The sequence below is a fragment of the Protomyctophum parallelum genome (genome assembly GCF_964188405.1).
Source record: "Protomyctophum parallelum genome assembly, chromosome: 3".
NCBI lineage: Eukaryota > Metazoa > Chordata > Actinopteri > Myctophiformes > Myctophidae > Protomyctophum > Protomyctophum parallelum.
This window is the reverse complement of record NC_139698.1, coordinates 7,240,862-7,264,492: the sequence shown is the minus strand read 5'-3', so window position 1 is coordinate 7,264,492 and position 23,631 is coordinate 7,240,862. Positions and strand designations below refer to the sequence as shown.

The 23,631-nt window shown below is 47.6% G+C and overlaps 1 protein-coding gene across 1 annotated transcript in view; it reads right to left on the bottom strand.

The window, feature by feature from the left end:
• The window catches only part of kcnn3 (potassium intermediate/small conductance calcium-activated channel, subfamily N, member 3), a gene marked incomplete at both ends in the record, with an annotated part of 243,583 nt that overhangs the window by 43,146 nt on the left and 176,806 nt on the right, over positions 1-23,631 (bottom strand). The window lies entirely within an intron of this gene.

Genomic DNA, 23,631 nt, shown 5'->3' with positions numbered 1-23,631 from the left:
AGGAGAGAGAGAGAATGAGGGGGGGGGGGGAGAGAGAGAGAGAGAGAGAGAGAGAGAGAGAGAGAGAGAGAGAGAGAGAGAGAGAGAGAGAGAGGGGATAGAGAGAGAGAGAGAGAGAGAGAGGGGGGGGGGAGAGAGAGAGAGAGAGAGAGGAGAGAGAGAGAGCATAACACATCACCATAAGCTCATATCATAATGCATCGATCAATGGCCTTCATTGCATTATACTATTTGTAATCAATCAATTAGTCTGTCTTCCACCGGTCTATTAAACACTATGTCTACATTGATGTCCAGAGAGTCATCCATCGTCCTCAGCCCGGCTCCAGCCCTGAATCACTATAGCCACGCACCTTTTCCTTTCTCCTTTTATTCGGGCGATTCGTGTCTTTTGACTCGATCGGTAAAATGGGGGTGAAAGTCTCGATCGGACTGAAAATGCACCTGTCACTGTCATCCCATCAGAACAGAAGCCATAACTCTATCCCCCCTCCCCTCTCCAATTCATTTCTATTCCAACCTGTAGGCTACATATAGATTTAATGTCTTGTTGAGATAATTTAACCCATTTTGGTGTTAGCATCATGTCGTGCTTTAGCTATTGAAAAATAGCAGATCTACAAGCTCGTAGGAGCTTGTAGGTCTGCTATTTTTTCAAAAATCGAAGAACGACTGTGACATTTTTAGAATCTGATCTCAGGTCAGAATGGGTTAATCAGACCAGTGTGTGTCCAGTGGAAACCTCGTATGAATCAGGTCAGAATGGGATAAAGAAACTACTTATCATTTTTGCGATATTATCTCAAAAATGATAAATATATTTTTAGTTTGTTTGCATGCTAGTAGCGCTAGCATGCATTGTTTTAGCAATTGCGTTAGCCACATCTAACAACATCATCTGCTTTGCTATACTAGCCTATTTATTGATTGGTTGGTGTGAACCAATCGCCGAAGACTGACACTATATGACGACGCCCATCCCAGAAACGGCTGCCGTGGGAAAGGCTTTCAGTCTGAAAAATGAAGTGAACATAAATTAACCCATTCTGACCTGAGATCAGATTCATACGAGGTTTCCACTGGACACACACTGGTCTGATTAACCCATTCTGACCTGAGATCAGATTCTAAAAATGTCAGTCGTCTTCGATTTTTCAAAAATAGCAGACCTACAAGCTCGTATCGCGCCACTCGGTGGCGCGCTATGAGCTTGTAGATCTGCTATTTTTCAATAGCTAAAGCATAACATGATGCTAACACCAAAATGGGTCCCCGTTCAGAATGGTTTAAGATTGAGGCTATACTTTCTACTGACATACAGTAGGTATCACCTTTGTTGGTTTCAAGATACAATCCATAAATTGACACTAAACAGTATATATATGTTTTGTATAGGCAGCCGATATTAAAGGGACATTCCACTCATTTTCAAGATTTTACTATACTAATACAGGTATCTTAGATTTTTAAATATACTAATATTCACACAGATCAAACCTTTACATCACAAATGTATAACTAATTTAGGGCTGTCAAACGATTTACACATTCTAATCAGAGTAATCACAAATTAAACATGTATTAATTCATGATTAATCACCATTTGAACTATGTTCAAAATATGCCATGTTTTTTCTGTATAATGCTGTGGGAATGGAAATGACAGAAAGTGTATATAATATACATTTAACATACGTATGAATGTATGTTTTATTCTTTATAATGAATCCAGTGTGTCAGGATGGTCTATCCCTCTCTCTCACCCCGATGTCGTGCAGTGTGATTTGAGCCGCTGCCTATGTAAATTGTGCAGCCGTTTATGGCAATCACCGACTTGTGTTTTTCCCCCTTCCGGATAGGGGAGATAGCAGACAGAATGGGATTATGGATCCTGATCTCTAAACCTCCCCCTGGCCAGCCGGGGCGCCTGATGGAGGGGAAAGGAACTGGTTGGAATAACGTGTTCCTTCCACGCGCTACGTCCAACCAGAGAAACTCCCCCTGTCAGGTGTAAAGGAGCAACTTGGACACTCAGGCATGAAGGAAGCATGAGTTCAAGTCCGTTGCTCTCCCCTTGTCCCCCATATATGGGGACTAGGTTGGTGGAGGGTGTGTAGAGCCCAGGATCACATTAGATGATTGACACAGGGGTGAAAAATGGGTTACAAAATCATGGGATAAAAAATATTTAAAACAATGAATGGGATTATGGGATGTATGGAGTCCAATTAATCCAAGCAAATGCGTTAAAATGAAACTTAAATAATTGTTAAAAAGTAAAATTCCATAAACTGACACTACACCAAAATAGGAAAGTGAAACATGTTTTTGTTACGCTACTGTATGGTAACAAAAACATAAAGAGAAAGAGCAGACAGACGCCTGAATATATTATACAGCATCATTATTACCAGTAGTAACTGCATGGTAATGAGAGGGAGAGAGGGAGGAGGGAGAGAGAGAGATAGAGAGAGAGAGAGAGAGAGATAGAGAGATAGAGAGAGAGAGAGAGAGAGAGAGAGAGAGAGAGAGACAGAGACAGAGACAGAGACAGAGACAGAGAGAGAGAGAGAGAGAGAGAGAGAGAGAGAGAGAGAGAGAGAGGGAGAGGGAGAGGGAGAGAGACAGAGACAGAGACAGAGACAGAGACAGAGACAGAGACAGAGAGAGAGAGAGAGAGAGAGAGAGACACAGAGAGAGACACAGAGAGAGAGAGAGAGAGAGAGAGAGAGAGGAGAGAGAGAGAGAGAGACAAAGGATTAAGGACTGATAGTCAAGCTCCACGAGGTCTGTATTTGCATTACCCAGCATGCATCACTAATGGAGCCGGTCCCTGAATGCCCAGCAATCAACATACAACGCGCAGGCACACACGCACGCACGCACGCACACACACACACACACACACACACGCACACGCACACGCGCACACGCACACACACACACACACACACACACACACACACACACACACACACACACACACACACACACTGTATACTGTACATACTGTACTGTGCATGGGTACACAAAGCCCAAAACGGACTGACAGCAGCTTATTCTCTGTAATGAGAAACTGTCAATCATCCAAGATGGCTAAACTTAAAGCGTCTGCTACGCTTTAGCCACATGTTTCTGGTCGTGTCCCAGAATGACTACATTTTGGACAGAGATATTTAATACCTTCTCGTGTATTTGTAACTCAACTATAGATCCCAATCCAATAACGGTGCTGTTCGGTGCCCCTCCGGAGGGAATATACAAACACCAACTCATCAGGCTGAAGCTATAGCGTTCTCCTCTTTACGCGCCTTTAGACGCCTGATACTATTTAATTGGAAAAAAAGCAGCGCCGCCATCATCTCTCAGACGTTGAGTTGGAGTATGTTATGTCACATCTCAAACTCCAAGAACTTAAATATACGATCAGGGGCTCCACTCAGAAATATACAAATATATAATAACCTTTTCATCTCAAGGACCCCGGCACATTGACACTAATTAGCCCGCGGACCCCCAACTGAAAAGATACGCCAGAGAGACAGAGACCCCCCGTGAGAGACGTTTTGCACGGCTCTATAGCAGTGATTCTCAACCCGTTACATCTCAAGGACCCCAGGTTTGACATGAAAATGTGTTTATAGACCCCCATTTAATGGCATTTCCATCTCTGAGACCCCCAATTTATATTGTAAAATCAATGTCAATTTAACAGATCAAGTTACAGACCCATAATGGTCCATTTGGTTCCAAACTATCATTTAGCTATATATGGGGACCCCTGGAACTCCCTCAAGGACCCCTGGGGGTCCCCGGACCCAACTTTGGGCTCCCTCACGTGAAATAAATACTCTGAAACGCCTCGTCCGACGTACTGTAGGCACTTTAGTTGAGATGTTCATACTGTAGCCTGGGGAGAAGTTCTGTCAATAATATAAACATTACATGAGATGGAAAATATGCATCAACATGATACGTTAATTGCCTAGTGCAAAGTGTACATGTAATACATTAACGCATTTTGACCTGAGATCAGATTCTAAAAAAATGTCTGTTTGAAAATGACAGTTTCCTGAAAAAGCTATGTTTCTATGTCAGTCGTTCTTCGATAATAAAAAAAAAAGCAGATCTACAAGCTCGTAGCGCGCCACTCGTGGCGCGCTATGAGCTTGTAGATCTGCTATTTTTCAATAGCTAAAGCATAACATAATGCTAACACCAAAAGGGGTTCCCGCCCAAAATGGTTTAAGGAAACAGCACATGCATGCAGTTTTACATTAACATACTGTATGCTTTAACATGTGTATTAAGTATAGGGGCCCAGCACACGCACGCACACACACACACACACACACACACACACACACACACACACACACGCACACACACACACACACACACACACACACACACACACACACGCACGCACGCACGCACGCACACACATGCACACACACGCACGCACACACATGCACACACACGCACACACACACACACGCTCGCACACACACACATACGCACACACAATGAGGCAGCATATCGTCTCTGTCGGGTGGAAACCTCATAATGTGCAAAACTGTGACTTTTCAGGATCCAAATTCAGAAGCAGCAAAAGTAGCAGATCTACAAGCTGAAAACAGATCTACAAGCTGAAAACAGATCTACAAACTGAAAACAGATCTACAAGCTGAAAACAGATCTACAAACTGAAAACAGATCTACAAGCTGAAAACAGATCTACAAGCTGAAAACAGATCTACAAGCTGAAAACAGATCTACAAACTGAAAACAGATCTACAAGCTGAAAACAGATCTACAAACTGAAAACAGATCTACAAGCTGAAAACAGATGTACAAGCTGAAAACAGATCTACAAGCTGAAAACAGATCTACAAACTGAAAACAGATCTACAAGCTGAAAACAGAACTACAAACTGAAAACAGATCTACAAGCTGAAAACAGAACTACAAACTGAAAACAGATCTACAAGCTGAAAACAGATCTACAAGCTGAAAACGAGCTTTCGGATATTGCGGATCTGCTGCTTTCGATGCTCTTGCGTGACAATGTACTATATATATAGATGGTCACCTATAGCCTGGCTAATAAGCCAGACCGATCATCATTAGGCAGATCTTTTTTTAAACGGTTTCTGAATTGCCCACAGCCCTCCTATGAGACACAGACCGAGTAGAAAAATTTTGCACAATTATTTTATGATTATTAGTGAGAACCTATTATATGAAGATAGGTTGAAAAGTGGTGAAGTGGTCCTTTAAGTATAAATTTACGGAAAAGTATTCATTTACACAAAAAGTTAGATTATGCTGATACAGTATATGCAATAGTATTTTTGTGTGTGTAGCCTCGGCCTGGGTAAGCCCGTCAGGAAAACAGACGTATACTCTGAGTAATGAAGGGCAACACGCAGAGGGGGGGAACAGCATGTGCCACAAAGTGCCAAGCCGACCCTCACACCGTAATAACAATTTTCCTCCGCGTAATAATAATCAGCGCCTGTGTGTGCAAAAAATATAGCCGATTTGCATAAGGGGAACACAGCGTTCTCGCCGGGAGGTGGGGGGGGGGGGGGGGGGAATACAAGAAGACTCACCCCGTTTCTGTTTTTCTCCCAGAATCTTCCCCAGTGAGGGGTGGGAGAGGCTGGACAGCAGACGGCTGGACTTTGAATTTCTCTAACTATAAACTTTCATGACAGCAGAACAGCCTAAGTACAAATATAATTTATGAAAAGCTACTACAGTGAAGTCTGTTCACAGAAGTTGTTGTAGGATATGTGGGGATTATCTGACGAGGTACCATTTGAGGGGGCAAAACCTTACATATACTAAATAATACTAAATTGTTTATAGGGTCAATATAAGTAATATAATATAGCCTTTCCACAGGAGTATCTTTTTATATTCTTCCAAAAAGAATACAAACAGCCAATAGCATATTACAAAGTTAATGGGGAACATTCCGGGAGGAAAAAACGGGCACGCACCGGGGTGAGTCTTCTTGTTACCGGGGGGGGGGGCACAAATATATGGCGATTTTAGGGCAACCATAAACGCTCAGTGACGTCCCTGTAGAGACAGCATGTAGGAGGGGGAGGATACAACCATAAACGCTCAGTGACGTCCCTGTAGAGACAGCATGTAGGAGGGGGAGTTTACAACCATAAACGCTCAGTGACGTCCCTGTAGATACAGCATGTAGGAGGGGGAGGATACAACCATAAACGCTCAGTGACGTCCCTGTAGAGACAGCATGTAGGAGGGGGAGGATACAACCATAAACGCTCAGTGACGTCCCTGTAGATACAGCATGTAGGAGGGGGAGTTTACAACCATAAACGCTCAGTGACGTCCCTGTAGAGACAGCATGTAGGAGGGGGAGTTTACAACCATAAACGCTCAGGGACGTCCCTGTAGAGACAGCATGTAGGAGGGGGAGTTTACAACCATAAACGCTCAGGGACGTCCCTGTAGAGACAGCATGTAGGAGGGGGAGTTTACAACCATAAACGCTCAGTGACGTCCCTGTAGATACAGCATGTAGGAGGGGGAGTTTACAACCATAAACGCTCAGTGACGTCCCTGTAGAGACAGCATGTAGGAGGGGGAGTTTACAACCATAAACGCTCAGTGACGTCCCTGTAGATACAGCATGTAGGAGGGGGAGTTTACAACCATAAACGCTCAGTGACGTCCCTGTAGATACAGCATGTAGGAGGGGGAGTTTACAACCATAAACGCTCAGTGACGTCCCTGTAGAGACAGCATGTAGGAGGGGGAGTTTACAACCATAAACGCTCAGTGACGTCCCTGTAGAGACAGCATGTAGGAGGGGGAGTTTACAACCATAAACGCTCAGTGACGTCCCTGTAGAGACAGCATGTAGGAGGGGGAGTTTACAACCATAAACGCTCAGTGACGTCCCTGTAGAGACAGCATGTAGGAGGGGGAGTTTACAACCATAAACGCTCAGTGACGTCCCTGTAGAGACAGCATGTAGGAGGGGGAGTTTACAACCATAAACGCTCAGTGACGTCCCTGTAGATACAGCATGTAGGAGGGGGAGTTTACAACCATAAACGCTCAGTGACGTCCCTGTAGAGACAGCATGTAGGAGGGGGAGTTTACAACCATAAACGCTCAGTGACGTCCCTGTAGAGACAGCATGTAGGAGGGGGAGTTTACAAGCACAGGTCTCTTCCACGTGGTTTTCAACCATAGTGGTCTTCAGTTCCATAAGCTGTATAGTTGCAAGGTTCACTCAATCTAATTAACAAATACGTCATTAATTTAGCTATGATTCCCTGCTTTTGACTATATACATTTCTCACGTGGCATAATTGTATATAAAATATAAAGATCGGATCGGGAAAAAATCGGTAATCGGCATGTCTTAACCCATTCTGACCTGAGATCAGATTCTAAAAACGATTTTTCAAAAATAGCAGACCTACAAGCTCGTAGCGCGCCACTCGGTGGCGCGCTATGAGCTTGTAGATCTGCTATTTTTCAATAGCTAAAGCATAACATGATGCTGACACCAAAAGGGGTTCCCGTTAAGAATGGGTTAAAATAAAAATGATCGGAATCGGACTGGGAGCAAAATGACGTGATCGGCATCCCTAATGGAAATACATCAAATAGTCCTCATGAATCACACGTATGCTATAAAAGGGTGAAAACAAACCCAGGGGACCACCTGGGACCCCTTCAGGGACCACCTGGGACCCCTAGACCACCATCAATTACCCTATAGACCCCTGGACCACCATCAATTACCCTATAGACCGCTAGACCACCATCAATTACCCTATAGACCCCTAGACCACCATCAATTACCCTATAGACCGCTAGACCACCATCAATTACCCTATAGACCCCTAGACCACCATCAATTACCCTATAGACCGCTAGACCACCATCAATTACCCTATAGACCCCTAGACCACCATCAATTACCCTATAGACCCCTAGACCACCATCAATTACCCTATAGACCCCTGGACCACCATCGATTACCCTATAGACCCCTAGACCACCATCAATTACCCTATAGACCCCTAGAACACCATCACTTACCCTATAGACCCCTAGACCCCCATCAATTACCCTATAGACCCCTAGACCCCCATCAATTACCCTATAGACCGCTAGACCACCATCAATTACCCTATAGACCCCTGGACCACCATCAATTACCCTATAGACCCCTAGACCCCCATCAATTACCCTATAGACCCCTAGACCCCCATCAATTACCCTATAGACCGCTAGACCACCATCAATTACCCTATAGACCGCTAGACCACCATCAATTACCCTATAGACCCCTAGACCACCATCAATTACCCTATAGACCCCTAGACCACCATCAATTACCCTATAGACCCCTAGACCACCATCAATTACCCTATAGACCCCTAGACCCCCATCAATTACCCTATAGACCCCTGGACCACCATCAATTACCCTACAGACCCCTAGGACCCCCATCAATTACCCTATAGACCCCTGGACCACCATCAATTACCCTATAGACCCCTAGACCCCCATCAATTACCCTATAGACCCCTAGACCACCATGAATTACCCTATAGACCGCTAGACCACCATCAATTACCCTATAGACCGCTAGACCACCATCAATTACCCTATATACCCCTAGACCACCATCAATTACCCTATAGACCCCTAGACCACCATCAATTACCCTATAGACCCCTAGACCACCATCAATTACCCTATAGACCCCTAGACCCCCATCAATTACCCTATAGACCCCTGGACCACCATCAATTACCCTATAGACCCCTAGACCACCATCAATTACCCTATAGACCCCTAGACCACCATCAATTACCCTATAGACCCCTAGACCACCATCAATTACCCTATAGACCCCTAGACCACCATCAATTACCCTATAGACCCCTAGACCACCATCACTTACCCTATAGACCCCTAGACCACCATCAATTACCCTATAGACCCCTAGACCACCATCAATTACCCTATAGACCGCTAGACCACCATCAATTACCCTATAGACCCCTAGACCACCATCAATTACCCTATAGACCGCTAGACCACCATCAATTACCCTATAGACCCCTAGACCCCCATCAATTACCCTATACCCCTAGACCACCATCAATTACCCTATAGACCCCTAGACCACCATCAATTACCCTATAGACCCCTAGACCACCATCACTTACCCTATAGACCCCTAGACCACCATCAATTACCCTATAGACCCCTAGACCACCATCAATTACCCTATAGACCCCTAGACCACCATCAATTACCCTATAGACCCCTAGACCACCATCAATTACCCTATAGACCCCTGGACCACCATCAATTACCCTATAGACCCCTAGACCACCATCAATTACCCTATAGACCCCTAGACCACCATCAATTACCCTATAGACCGCTAGACCACCATCAATTACCCTATAGACCCCTAGACCACCATCAATTACCCTATAGACCCCTAGACCACCATCAATTACCCTATAGACCCCTGGACCACCATCAAATACCCTATAGACCCCTAGACCACCATCAATTACCCTATAGACCCCTAGACCACCATCAATTACCCTATAGACCCCTAGACCACCATCAATTACCCTATAGACCGCTAGACCACCATCAATTACCCTATAGACCCCTAGACCACCATCAATTACCCTATAGACCCCTAGACCACCATCAATTACCCTATAGACCCCTAGACCACCATCAATTACCCTATAGACCCCTAGACCACCATCAATTACCCTATAGACCGCTAGACCACCATCAATTACCCTATAGACCCCTAGACCACCATCAATTACCCTATAGACCCCTAGACCACCATCAATTACCCTATAGACCCCTAGACCACCATCAATTACCCTATAGACCCCTAGACCACCATCAATTACCCTATAGACCCCTAGACCACCATCAATTACCCTATACCCCTAGACCACCATCAATTACCCTATAGACCCCTAGACCACCATCAATTACCCTATAGACCCCTAGACCACCATCAATTACCCTATAGACCCCTAGACCCCCATCAATTACCCTATACCCCTAGACCACCATCAATTACCCTATAGACCCCTAGACCCCCATCAATTACCCTATAGACCCCTAGACCACCATCAATTACCCTATAGACCCCTAGACCCCCATCAATTACCCTATAGACCCCTAGACCACCATCAATACCCTATAGACCCCTAGACCACCATCAATTACCCTATACCCCTAGACCCCCATCAATTACCCTATAGACCCCTAGACCACCATCAATTACCCTATAGACCCCTAGACCACCATCAATTACCCTATAGACCCCTAGACCACCATCAATTACCCTATAGACCCCTAGACCACCATCAATTACCCTATAGACCCCTAGACCCCCATCAATTACCCTATACCCCTAGACCACCATCAATTACCCTATAGACCCCTAGACCACCATCAATTACCCTATAGACCCCTAGACCACCATCAATTACCCTATAGACCCCTAGACCCCCATCAATTACCCTATAGACCCCTAGACCACCATCAATTACCCTATACCCCTAGACCCCCATCAATTACCCTATAGACCCCTAGACCACCATCAATACCCTATAGACCCCTAGACCACCATCAATTACCCTATAGACCCCTAGACCACCATCAATTACCCTATAGACCCCTAGACCCCCATCAATTACCCTATAGACCCCTAGACCACCATCAATTACCCTATAGACCCCTAGACCACCATCAATTACCCTATAGACCCCTAGACCCCCATCAATTACCCTATAGACCCCTAGACCACCATCAATTACCCTATAGACCCCTAGACCCCCATCAATTACCCTATAACCCTAGACCCCCATCAATTACCCTATAGACCCCTAGACCACCATCAATACCCTATAGACCCCTAGACCACCATCAATTACCCTATACCCCTAGACCCCCATCAATTACCCTATAGACCCCTAGACCACCATCAATACCCTATAGACCCCTAGACCACCATCAATTACCCTATAGACCCCTAGACCCCCATCAATTACCCTATACCCCTAGAACCCCATCAATTACCCTATAGACCCCTAGACCACCATCAATACCCTATAGACCCCTAGACCACCATCAATTACCCTATAGACCCCTAGACCACCATCAATTACCCTATAGACCCCTAGACCACCATCAATTACCCTATAGACCCCTAGACCCCCATCAATTACCCTATACCCCTAGACCCCCATCAATTACCCTATAGACCCCTAGACCACCATCAATACCCTATAGACCCCTAGACCACCATCAATTACCCTATACCCCTAGACCACCATCAATTACCCTATACCCCTAGACCCCCATCAATTACCATATAGACCCCTAGACCACCATCAATTACCCTATAGACCCCTAGACCACCATCAATACCCTATAGACCCCTAGACCACCATCAATTACCCTATAGACCCCTAGACCACCATCAATACCCTATAGACCCCTAGACCACCATCAATTACCCTATAGACCCCTAGACCACCATCAATTACCCTATAGACCCCTAGACCCCCATCAATTACCCTATAACCCTAGACCCCCATCAATTACCCTATAGACCCCTAGACCACCATCAATACCCTATAGACCCCTAGACCACCATCAATTACCCTATACCCCTAGACCCCCATCAATTACCCTATAGACCCCTAGACCACCATCAATACCCTATATACCCCTAGACCACCATCAATTACCCTATAGACCCCTAGACCCCCATCAATTACCCTATACCCCTAGACCCCCATCAATTACCCTATAGACCCCTAGACCACCATCAATACCCTATAGACCCCTAGACCACCATCAATTACCCTATACCCCTAGACCACCATCAATTACCCTATAGACCCCTAGACCACCATCAATTACCCTATAGACCCCTAGACCCCCATCAATTACCCTATAGACCCCTGGACCACCATCAATTACCCTATAGACCCCTAGACCCCCATCAATTACCCTATACCCCTAGACCCCCATCAATTACCCTATAGACCCCTAGACCACCATCAATTACCCTATAGACCCCTAGACCACCATCAATTACCCTATAGACCGCTAGACCACCATCAATTACCCTATAGACCCCTAGACCACCATCAATTACCCTATACCCCTAGACCACCATCAATTACCCTATAGACCCCTAGACCACCATCAATACCCTATAGACCCCTAGACCACCATCAATTACCCTATACCCCTAGACCCCCATCAATTACCCTATAGACCCCTAGACCACCATCAATACCCTATAGACCCCTAGACCACCATCAATTACCCTATACCCCTAGACCACCATCAATACCCTATAGACCCCTAGACCACCATCAATTACCCTATACCCCTAGACCCCCATCAATTACCCTATACTGAAGAAGAAAAAAAGAAAATCAATGCAATACCAGAACAACAGAAATACGTATAATAATTGCGTTGAATTACATCTTAATTTAGCGGTCCGTCCTCCAATGGCATGAAGACGTTTGAGAACGACACGAACCTACCACGCCATACACACTGCATGGCCCAGTATAGAAACACACACGCATGAACCCATGAACGCACACACACACACACATACACTCACACGCACGCACGCACACGCATGCACGCGCACACAGCGATGTGAAGTAACTAAGTGCATTTACTCAAGTACTGAAAATAGCATTTGAGGGAAGGGGAGGGGAAGGAGGAGGAGGAGACGGAGAAGGAGGAGGAGGAGACGGAGAAGGAGGAGGTGAGGGGGAGGAGGAGGAGGAGGAGGGGGAGGAGCAGGAGGAGGGGGAGGGGGAGGAAGAAAGGGGGAGGGGGAGGAGGAGGAGGAGGAGGAGGAGGAGGAGGAGGAGACGGAGAAGGAGGAGGAGGAGGGGGAGGGGGAGGAGGAGGGGGAGGAGGAAAGGGGAAGGAGGTGGAAAGGGGAAGGAGGAAAGGGGGAGGAGGAGGAAAGGGGGAAGAAAGGGGGAGGAGCGGGAGGAGGAGGGGGAGGAGGAAAGGGGAGGAGGGGGGGAGGAAAGGGGGAGGAGGACAAGGAGGAGGAGTAGGGGGGGAGGGGGAGGAGGAGGGAGGAAAGGGGGAGGAGGAGGAGGAAAGGGGGAGGAGGAGGAGGAGGGGGGGCAGGAGGAAAGGGGGAGGAGGAGGGGAGGAAAGGGGGAGGAGGAGGAGGAGGGGGGGAGGAAAGGGGGAGGAGGAGGAGGAAAGGGGGAGGAGGAGGAGGGGGGGCAGGAGGAAAGGGGGAGGAGGAGGAGGAGGGGGGGAGGAAAGGGGGAGGAGGAGGAGGGGGGGGGAGGAGGAAAGGGGGAGGAGGGGGAGGAGGAAAGGGGGAGGAGGGGGAGGAGGAGGAGGAGGAGGGGGGGAGGAGGAAAGGGGGAGGAGGAGGAGGAGGAGGGGGGGAGGAAAGGGGGAGGAGGACAAGGAGGAGGTGTAGGGGGGGAGGGGGAGGAGGAGGAGGAGGAGGAGGAGGAGGAGGAGGAGGAGGGGGGGAGGAAAGGGGGAGGAGGACAAGGAGGAGGTGTAGGGGGGGAGGGGGAGGGGGAGGAGGAGGAGGAGGAGGGGGGGAGGAAAGGGGGAGGAGGACAAGGAGGAGGTGTAGGGGGGGAGGGGGGGAGGAAAGGGGGAGGAGGACAAGGAGGAGGAGGGGGGGAGGAAAGGGGGAGGAGGACAAGGAGGAGGTGTAGGGGGGGAGGGGGAGGAGGAGGAGGAGGAGGAGGAGGAGGAGGAGGAGGAGGAGGAGGAGGAGGGGGAAGCATGAAGCTCCTAACTATGCATTAACAACAAACACACTCTGCTCCGCTCTGCTCCCATCCATCCATCCTGCATTCTGTTTGTTTTCCTGATGAATTAACCATGAGTAGCAGCACACTGAAAGGCCACGCATTCATCCTGCTGTACATGTATGTGCTTTAGACTGAAAGGCCACGCATTCATCCTGCTGTACATGTATGTGCTTTAGACTGAAAGGCCATGCATTCATCCTGCTGTACATGTATGTGCTTTAGACTGAAAGGCCATGCATTCATCCTGCTGTACATGTATGTGCTTTAGACTGAAAGGCCATGCATTCATCCTGCTGTACATGTATGTGCTTTAGACTGAAAGGCCATGCATTCATCCTGCTGTACATGTATGTGCTTTAGACTGAAAGGCCATGCATTCATCCTGCTGTACATGTATGTGCTTTAGACTGAAAGGCCATGCATTCATCCTGCTGTACATGTATGTGCTTTAGACTGAAAGGCCATGCATTCATCCTGCTGTACATGTATGTGCTTTAGGCCTCAAAGCTCCTGGGAAATGGTACAGTAACGGTGTGCAGTGTGTGTGTGCGTGCACGTGTGCGTGTGTGTGTGTGTGTGTGTGTGTGTATGTGTGTGTGTGTGTGCGTGTATGTGCGTGTGCGTGTATGTGTGTGTGTGTGCGTGTGTGTGTGTGTGTGTGCGTGTATGTGCGTGTGCACGTGTGCGTGTGTGTGTGTGTGTGTGTGTGTGCGTGTGTGTGTGTGTGTGTGTGTGTATGTGTGTGTGTGTGTGTTTAAGAGCCCCATCTTTACTCAGGATTCCAGGAAAGACAGCAGGGGGTTGATTGCCTCTTTTAGTCTGTGGTTATTCTGTGTGCGTGTGCATGTGCATGTGCATGTGCATGTGCATGTGCATGTGCATGTGCGTGTGCGTGTGCATGTGCATGTGCGTGTGCGTGTGCGTGTGCGTGTGCATGTGCGTGTGCGTGTGCGTGTGCGTGTGCATGTGCATGTGCATGTGCGTGTGCGTGTGCATGTGCATGTGCGCGTGCATGTGCATGTGCTTGTGCATGTGCGTGTGCGTGTGCGTGTGCGTGTGCATGTGCATGTGTGTATTGTGCAATTTCACGTGTACTATACGGTATACAGCCTTAATGGCAGCCATAATGTTAGCCATAATGACAGCTTTAATGTCAGCCTTGCTGCTACTGTAACTTTAATGTTAGCCTTAATCTTAGCTTTAATATTAACGTTTATTTTTATTTTTATATATATATATTTTATCCCACGATTTTGTAACCCATTTTTCACCCCTGTGTCAATCATCTAATGTGATCCTGGGCTCTACACACCCTCCGCCAACCTAGTCCCCATATATGGGGGACAAGGGGAGACCAACCTAGTCCCCATATATGGTGGATGGAAGGAGAACTCTATTCATAATTATACTCTAAGGGGGGGGGGGACGCGTAACAGGCCAACAGCACATGCACCATGGGCCCGCCTCCGCTCAATCATGAGTGGAGGAAGGCCCCTCTCTATATCCTGATTGGATGAAGGCTGGGCCATTACCTAACCTAAGGTTTTTTGACCCCAGGGCCCTTTTTGAAACCACCTCCTCGCTAGCCTGGTTAATAAACCAGACCGAATCAGCCGTTGGCAAAAATGAATTGCCTGACGGCGGATTACGGTCTGGAGAGGCTCAACTGTACGCCCATTTCCTACACCAGAGAAATGGGGCGGCCAATCGGGACACGGTATGCAATATGGGCAGGCTTTGGTACAGTGACTTTCAATGCTTGAGACCTTTGACTGACAGTAGCTCTGACCAATTGCGTCAAAGAGAAAATGTTTCAACCCGCTCCCCTGGAAATGAAATCCAAGCTGAGCCTCCCCAGACTAATGTCCCGCGGTCCGTGCGATATTAGTCTGGTTTATTAACCAGGCTACCTCCTCGCCACTCGCCCTACACACTTGCACTCGGTATGTGCGTTCACGCGAGGCTGCGCCATGTTAATCCGACCAAGCAGCCTTGAGTGGAAGTGGCTTATAAAGCCCTCAAGAGTGGGGGGGCGACTGTGGCTCAAGAGGTAGAGCAGGTCGTCCAATGATCCGTGGGTCAGCGGTTCGAATCCCGGCTCCTCCTACTGTCTACATGTCGAAGTGTCCTTGGGCAAGGACACTGAACCCCAAATTGCACCCGATATGCTGGTTGGTGCCTTGCATGGCTTCCGCCGCAATCGGTGTATGCATGGGTGAATGTAATGCACAATCTATGTAAAGCGCCTTGGATAAAGGCGCTATATAAATGCACCATTTACCATTTAGAGCGATCTAAACTCGATTGCCTTGTGCAGCCCTGCTCTGTGTCCGCATGGAAACCGTGACCTACAAAATGTAAATACCACCACAAATAAATGATAAATAAACTCCTCCTAAACAATCTACATCTGATGCAGAATAGACAACGCTCCAACTGATGTTCACAAGGGCTCTTTATTTACCCCACCGTGAAAAAACAATAAATGAAACCACACAAACAAAAACACTTTTAACACAATGATTTATAAACACCATGGATGTATGACCTATGGTCATGAAGTGTGGGTCATGACCGAAAGAATAAGGTTGCGAATATAAGCGGCCAAAATGAGTTTTCTTCGACGGGTGGCTGGCATCTCCCTTAGAGATAGGGTGAGAAGTTCAGTCACATGAGAGAGACTCGGAGTAGAACCGCTGCTCCTTCGGCTGGAAAGGAGCCAGCTGAGGTGGTTCGGGCATCTGGTTAGGATGCCTCTCGGGCGCCACCTATAGGGAGGCCCTCGACGCTCGTCCCACTGGGTGGAGACCCCGGGGCAGACCAAGGACCACGTCCCACTGGGAGGAGACCCCGGGGCAGACCAAGGATCACGTCCCACTGGGAGGAGACCCCGGGGCAGACCAAGGACCACGTCCCACTGGGAGGAGACCCCGGGGCAGACCAAGGACCACGTCCCACTGGGAGGAGACCCCGGGTAGACCAAGGATCACGTCCCACTAGGAGGAGACCCCGGGGCAGACCAAGGACCACGTCCCACTGGGAGGAGACCCCGGGGCAGACCAAGGACCACGTCCCACTGGGAGGAGACCCCGGGGCAGACCAAGGACCACGTCCCACTGGGAGGAGACCCCGGGGCAGACCAAGGACCACGTCCCACTGGGAGGAGACCCCGGGGCAGACCAAGGACCACGTCCCACTGGGAGGAGACCCCGGGGCAGACCAAGGACCACGTCCCACTGGGAGGAGACCCCGGGGCAGACCAAGGACCACGTCCCACTGGGAGGAGACCCCGGGGCAGACCAAGGACCACGTCCCACTGGGAGGAGACCCCGGGGCAGACCAAGGACCACGTCCCACTGGGAGGAGACCCCGGGGCAGACCAAGGACCACGTCCCACTGGGAGGAGACCCCGGGGCAGACCATGGCGCAGTTGGAGGAAACACATCGACTCACTGGCCTTGGAACATCTCGGAATCCCCCAGGAGGAAGTCACTGATGTTGCTCTGGAGGAGAGGGAAGTCTGGAGCTCTCTGGTGGAGCTGTTGCCCCCGCGACCCGACTACGGATAACACGATGCCATGATGGTAACCATGGCAACAAATGGTGTCTGTTTCCTGTTTCTGCACAAGGAGGGCGAGTGCATCATCAACTGTTTTCTATACCCAGCACCCTAATCAAGGGAACTTGATTCAGCTGGAGGGGCACTTCCTGGCGAGGGAACCTCCCGAGAGCACTTCAAGTCAAGGGACTGGTTTAAAAAAGGGGGTGAGGGTTAACTGGGGACATGCAGGGAGGAACTCCATATGGTCAGCGCACTCTATTGTAGGGAGGATTATCACAACAAAGAAAGTGATATTTGAATGAAGTGAAATCACTGAAAACTATCTGATGCCATTACTAAAATAATATATATATATATATAAAAAGACACTGAGAGGAATCAGAGTGTGCCATGGTTGGATTTCGTCTGAACACCAAGAAAACTGAAGTTATCACCTCTGAGGAGGCACTGTGCTGAAGGAAGGGTCAGGACTCATGGGTCAACTCAACGGAGCAAGATCTTAACCCATTCTGACCTGAGATCAGATTCATACAAGGTTTCCACTAGGACACACACTGGTCTGATTAACCCATTCTGACCTGAGATCAGGCATGGCATGACCAGCATATGGAACTCCAACCTCCAACATCATGGCTGACCCTGGCCTGCACACCCAGGCCACGGTCTCTTTGCCCCGCTCCCCTCAGGCAGGAGATTTGTGGTCCCTAAAGACTGTGAAGGCCCGACATTCAAACAGCTTTTTCCCCACGTCAATCCGGCTCCTCAATGCTGCTGGTGTCCCCCCCCCCCCCCCCCGACCCCCTTCTATCCTCCCTCTCCACCCCCACTCAGAGTGGAACGGACCGACTCGTGCTCTGAAACTGACCTGAACAATTTATCTCTCTGCACTTTATATTTATTCACTATATTCATTGCACACAATGTTGTTTTTGTCTTGTCCTGTTTTGCACTTAACCCATTCTGACCTGAGATCAGATTCTAAAAAATGTCTGTTTGAAAATGACAGTTTTCTGAAAAAGCCTATGTCTCTATGTCAGTCGTTCTTCGATTTTTCAAAAACAGCAGACCTACAAGCTCGTAGCTATGAGCTTGTAGATCTGCTGTTTTTAAATAGCTAAAGCATAACGTAATGATAACACCAAAACGGGTTCCCACCCAGAATGGGTTAAGGTTCAAGGGTTCAAGGGTAGCTTTATTGTCCCTTGCGGGAAATTGTTTTGCAGCCAGATCACAGTAAAAATACACACAAAAACACATAACAGGGCACCGGAGACAGATAATTCATGACATACAGTAAGTAGTAGCAAAGTCAGCAAAAGTGCATTAGTGGGCAGTATGTGCAAAAGGGCAAGAATACAGTGCTATTTGCTGTTCAGCAGTTGAATAGCAGCTGGGACAAAGGATAATGTATAATGTTGTAACTTGCACTCTGCTGTCCACCAAACCAAATCCCTAACACGTTTACATGGTCATGGCAATAAAGGCTTCCGGTTCTGATTCTCCACCGTCTATCCGAACTCAGCTTCTTCTATGCAAAGGCAGAACGGTATAGAGTCTGTTCTCCTATGAATGCTGGACCCTGAAGCCAACCCTGCAGAAGTCTCTAGACGGGTGTTACAACCAGAATGCTGCATGCACTGCATGCTTAACATCAGTAAGAGTATACACATGTCACCAACAAGACTCTGTATGATGGAATGCCAAGGGTGAGCCAGAAAACAGCAGCCAGGAGAATGGGACTATAGCAGAGACACTGCCAAAGACACCAGGAGAATGAGACTATAGCAGGACACTGCCAAAGACACCAGGAGAATGAGACTATAGCAGGACACTGCCAAAGACACGAGGAGAATGAGACTATAGCAGGACACTGCCAAAGACACCAGGAGAATGAGACTATAGCAGGACACTGCCAAAGACACGAGGAGAATGAGACTATAGCAGGACACTGCCAGAGACACCAGGAGAATGAGACTATAGCAGGACACTGCCAAAGACACCAGGAGAATGAGACTATAGCAGGACACTGCCAAAGACACCAGGAGAATGAGACTATAGCAGGACACTGCCAAAGACACCAGGAGAATGAGACTATAGCAGGACACTGCCAAAGACACGAGGAGAATGAGACTATAGCAGGACACTGCCAAAGACACCAGGAGAATGAGACTATAGCAGGACACTGCCAAAGACACGAGGAGAATGAGACTATAGCAGGACACTGCCAAAGACACCAGGAGAATGAGACTATAGCAGGACACTGCCAAAGACACGAGGAGAATGAGACTATAGCAGGACACTGCCTAAGACACCAGGAGAATGAGACTATAGCAGGACACTGCCAAAGACACCAGGAGAATGAGACTATAGCAGAGACACTGCCAAAGACACCAGGAGAATGAGACTATAGCAGGACACTGCCAGAGACACCAGGAGAATGAGACTATAGCAGGACACTGCCAAAGACCCCAGGAGAATAAGACTATAGCAGGACACTGTCAAAGACACCAGGAGAATGAGACTATAGCAGGACACTGCCAAAGACACCAGGAGAATGAGACTATAGCAGGACACTGCCAAAGACACCAGGAGAATGAGACTATAGCAGGACACTGGGGCGGCGGTGGCTCAGGGGTAGAGTGCCTGGATGGTAACCGTAAGGTTGCCAGTTCGAACCAGGGCTCCCCCAGAGTTACTGTCGAAGTGTCCTTGAGCAAGACACTGAACCCCTAATTGCTCCCGATGTGCCAGTTGGTGCCTTGCATGGTTTCCGCTGCCATCGGTGTATGAATGTGTGTGTGAATGGGTGAATGTAATGCACAATCTCTGTGAAGCGCCTTGGATAAAGGCGCTATATAAATGCACCATTTACCATTTACACTGCCAAAGACACCAGGAGAATGAGACTATAGCAGGACACTGCCAAAGACACCAGGAGAATGAGACTATAGCAGGACACTGCCAAAGACACCAGGAGAATGAGACTATAGCAGGACACTGCCAAAGACACCAGGAGAATGAGACTATAGCAGGACACTGCCAAAGACACCAGGAGAATGAGACTATAGCAGGACACTGCCAAAGACACCAGGAGAATGAGACTATAGCAGGACACTGCCAGAGACACCAGGAGAATGGGACTATAGCAGGACACTGCCAATGACACCAGGAGAATGAGACTATAGCAGAGACACTGCCAAAGACACCAGGAGAATGAGACTATAGCAGAGACACTGCCAAAGACACCAGGAGAATGAGACTATAGCAGGACACTGCCAGAGACACCAGGAGAATGGGACTATAGCAGGACACTGCCAATGACACCAGGAGAATGAGACTATAGCAGAGACACTGCCAAAGACACCAGGAGAATGAGACTATAGCAGAGACACTGCCAAAGACACCAGGAGAATGAGACTATAGCAGGACACTGCCACAGACACCAGGAGAATGAGACTATAGCAGGACACTGCCAAAGACACCAAGAGCTGCCAGCCAGCAAAATATAGTGCTGTGGGATCCAACACATGGGCACCGGTCACGAGGACGTCCCACATTAACATAATGTGGATGTACTCAAGGACGATGCAGGAGCACAAAGCACCAGATGTGTGGAGAATTAACGGTGACCTAGACTAGATAGAGGGGGAAAACTAACCAAAGGAAACACTGTAACCTTTAATTCCACTCATCATTTTACTGTAACAATACTTTTACGTGAATATACAGTTTATGGCAACTCTACCAATTACCGCTAGTAGTGAGTCGTGAATAGATTAACTTGATTGCCTTATATCTGTGTGTGTGTGCGTTCCAGCTCCAGTGTATAGTACTTTGGACGCACGCACGCACGCACGCACGCAACGCACGCACGCACGCACGCACGCACGCACGCACGCACGCACGCACGCACGCACGCACGCACGCAACGCACGCACGCCGGTCGGGGAGCTCACGGTACTTTTCTAACTCTGTTGGCCTTCAGTGTTGTCATGGTAACTAGGCTGAGATTTCCACCTAAAGAGAGTCATCACAGTCCTCTATAAACTCTTTTAACTCCATCCTTCCTCTCCTTCCACTATACGACAGAAGAGGTTAGTTAAGTTAGTTAAGTTAGTTAACCCATTCTGAACGGGAACCCCTTTTGGTGTTAGCATTATGTTGTGCTTTAGCTATTGAAAAATAGCAGATCTACAAGCTCGTAGCGCGCCACCTAGTGGCGCGCTACGAGCTTGTATAGGTCTGCTATTTTTGAAAAATCGAAGAACGACTGACATAGAAACATGTATTTTCAGAGAACTGTCAGGATGTAGAAAACATTTTTAGAATCTGATCACAGGTCAAAATGGGTTAAGTTAGTTGTTAGTTAGTTAAGTTAGTTAAGTGAAAATAATAAGATCTACAAATGAGACAAACATCCAGTAAGCCAAACGACGTCATGACCTTATGACGACGTCCTCCGGTGACATCGGTGACGTTAAGGACTATAGGCCAGATCACAGCCCATATGGGCATGATCTGTACGTCTTAACCCGTTGAAATAAGCTTATTCTGGGCCATATCTGACTAGTTATTGACTTAAGTTGATCTGGCCTCGATCGGACTGTCTCTGATTGATGAGGGACGTCCGTCTTAGTGGGCAGAATGTATGTTGGGTTGAAATCAGGTGATATTCTGGGCCAGCTCTGACTACTTGACCTGACCTGGCCCCGATAGAGACATCAATCCACCCAGGGCTTGACCGCTTGACCCAGCCAAGCATGCTGGGTTGAGATCCTGCATGCAGAGTTCTGCAAAAAACCATTATCCGGGTTAAAAAGGAAAAGCCCCAAAGCTCTGCACGCGCAGGGCTGACTTAGGTCAAATCCATTTCGTCTAAATATACAGAAAAAGATCCATTAAATTCTGGAGCCATATTAACCCATTCTGACCTGAGATCTGATTCTAAAAAAAGTCTTCTACATCCTGACAGTTTTCTGAAAAAGCTATGTTTCCATGTCAGCCGTTCTTCGATTTTTCAAAAAATAGCAGACCTACAAGCTCGTAGCGCGCCACTCGGTGGCGCGCTACGAGCTTGTAGATCTGCTATTTTTCAATAGCTAAAGCATAACATGATGCTGACACCAAAATGGGTTAAAAAGAGTGACCCTGCCTCAGTGGTATCATTATATATAAAGCCCTTGCCTGCCAAGAGCTGAACATTCAAAGAAACCTCCTCAGACAGCATCTGACATCACAAACCAAATTAAAACTAAAGAAAAAGGTGATTATAGAAAGGAAATGGTTGGAATAACGTGTTCCTTCCACGCGCTACGTCCAACCAGGGAAACTCCCCCCTGTCAGGTGTAAAGGAGCAACTTGGACCCCATATATGGGGACTAGGTTGGTGGAGGGTGTGTAGAGCCCAGGATCACATTAGATGATTGACACAGGGGTGAAAAGTGGGTTACGAAATCGTGGGATAAAAAAAAAGAAGTGAATTTATCACTTATTATTGGTATGAACTAGTGGCAGACTATACCTATATAACCACATGTAACTGATAAAGACCTGAGAAAGACAATGTACAGACTGAGTGATCCTAGTTTGGTAATACAGAAGAGCAAACACAGGCTGCCCAGAGGGTAGTCTGTCTCGCATGGCTGGACCGTCGCCTCTCGCACATTTCAAAATGCCTCCATCATACAGTCGTGCAAATTTAGCATAATAGCTTGCTGCTCAGCAGGAATGGAAATAAAAAAAAGTAAAGACATTTTAAAATATATTTTTGTAAACAGAAATGCCAGCTTCTTTACTCAGATTTGGTGAGATTGTGGAATAGCTTTCTGGCTGCGAGAGACGAGACGAGACCACCCAGAGAGGAGAGGCTGTGCTGTCACTGTGACCAGGGAGCTGCAGAGACAGCGTTACACTTCCTAACAAGACAATAATAAGAAATAATAATAATAACAATAACAATAATAATAAGAAAAAAACAACTACACAGATAATAGAAACAAATTGCCGACGTATGACAGAAAGGGAGAAATTGCCACTCCTTCTGGGGGAACGGAAGGAATTTGCAGTTTTGGCTGAAAAATATGTCAATATTTTATATCAATGTCAATATTTTATATCAATGTGTCCCAAGCAAAGGGACACAGATGTGCTGTGTAGGGATGGCCAACTGTGACG